Below are 1,503 nucleotides of genomic sequence, written 5' to 3'. Positions count from 1 at the left end.
AAGATGAAGAACTGGATCTTCCATCACTGTATTGGATATCTAAACTACATAAGTGTCCTTACAAACAACGGTATATTGTTGGGTCTTCCAAGCGCTCCACGAAACCTCTTTCTAAATTATTAACATCTATTTTATCAGCAATCAAAGCCGGGCTTCAAAGTTATTGTGAAACTGCCTATTCTAGAGGTGGCGTGAATCAGATGTGGATACTAAAAAATTCAAAAGATCTTTTAGAGAACATACAATCTAAGACTCTTTCATCTTGCAATAGTATTAAAACATTTGACTTTTCTACACTTTACAACAAGTATTCCCCATTCCAAACTAAAAGACAAATTGAAAGACTTGGTATTGCTTTGTTTCATAAAAAAGAATGGCCAACGTAGATACAAATATCTTGTCTTAGGGAGGGACAAATCCTACTTTGTAAAGAATCCATCTGATTCAAACAAAAAATTCTCGGAAACTGACATTATCAAGATGCTTGATTTCTTGATTAACAACATATTTGTTACGTTTGGAGGACGTGTTTTAACAAAATATCGGCATTCCCATGGGAACCAATTATGCCCCTCTTCTTGCCGACTTGTTCCTTTATTATTATGATGCTGACTTCATACAGGAACTTCTTAGGAAGAAAGAAAGAAGTTAGCAATATCCTTTAACTATACTTTCCGCTATATAGATGATGTTCTCTCACTAAAAATTTCAAAGTTTGGTGACTATGTTGAACGCATCTATCCCATCGAACTAAAGATAAAGGATACAATAGATACAGTTAAGTCTGCCTCATATCTTGACTTACATTAAGAAATTGACAATGAGGGTCGGTTGAAAACAAAACTTTACGACAAAAGAGATGATTTCAGCTTCCCAATTGTGAACTTTTCATTTCTATGTAGCAACATTCCAGCAGCGCCTGCATACGGAGTATATATCTCCCAATTGATACGATATTCCCGGGCTTGTATTTCCTATCATGATTTCTTTGATAGAGGGTTGCTGCTCACAAGGAAGCTATTAAACCAAGAATTCCAAATGGTGAAGTTGAAATCATCCCTTCGTAAATTTTACGGACGCTATCACGAGTTGGTTGACCTTTATGGAATATCCGTTTCACAGATGATATCGGACATGGTCCTTATGTCCTCTTCACGAATGTGACTAACCGAATAAGTCTATTTACCGGGTTTGTAATACCATGAGCAAAACGACGGGTGCCACATGTGGAGCAGCATCTGCTTACCCTTCCGGAGCACCTGAGATAACCCCCAGTTTTGGTGGGGTTCGTGTTGTTTAGTCTTTAGTTTTCTATGTTGTGTCTTGTGTACTATTATTTATCTGTTTATCTTTTTCTGTTTTAGCCATGGCGTTGTCAGTTTATTTTCGATCTATAAGTTTGACTGTCCCTCTTGTATCTTTCGCCCCTCTTTTATGCAGTTTCTGCTGTAAGTACTAAACCTGTATTATTTTAAAATTTTAGAATTTAACAAGCGTTGTTGT

This window comes from Mytilus californianus, unplaced genomic scaffold (genome assembly GCF_021869535.1).
Source record: "Mytilus californianus isolate M0D057914Y unplaced genomic scaffold, xbMytCali1.0.p SCAF_9, whole genome shotgun sequence".
Taxonomy (NCBI): Eukaryota; Metazoa; Mollusca; class Bivalvia; order Mytilida; family Mytilidae; genus Mytilus; species Mytilus californianus.
Note: the sequence above shows the minus strand (reverse complement) of the source record.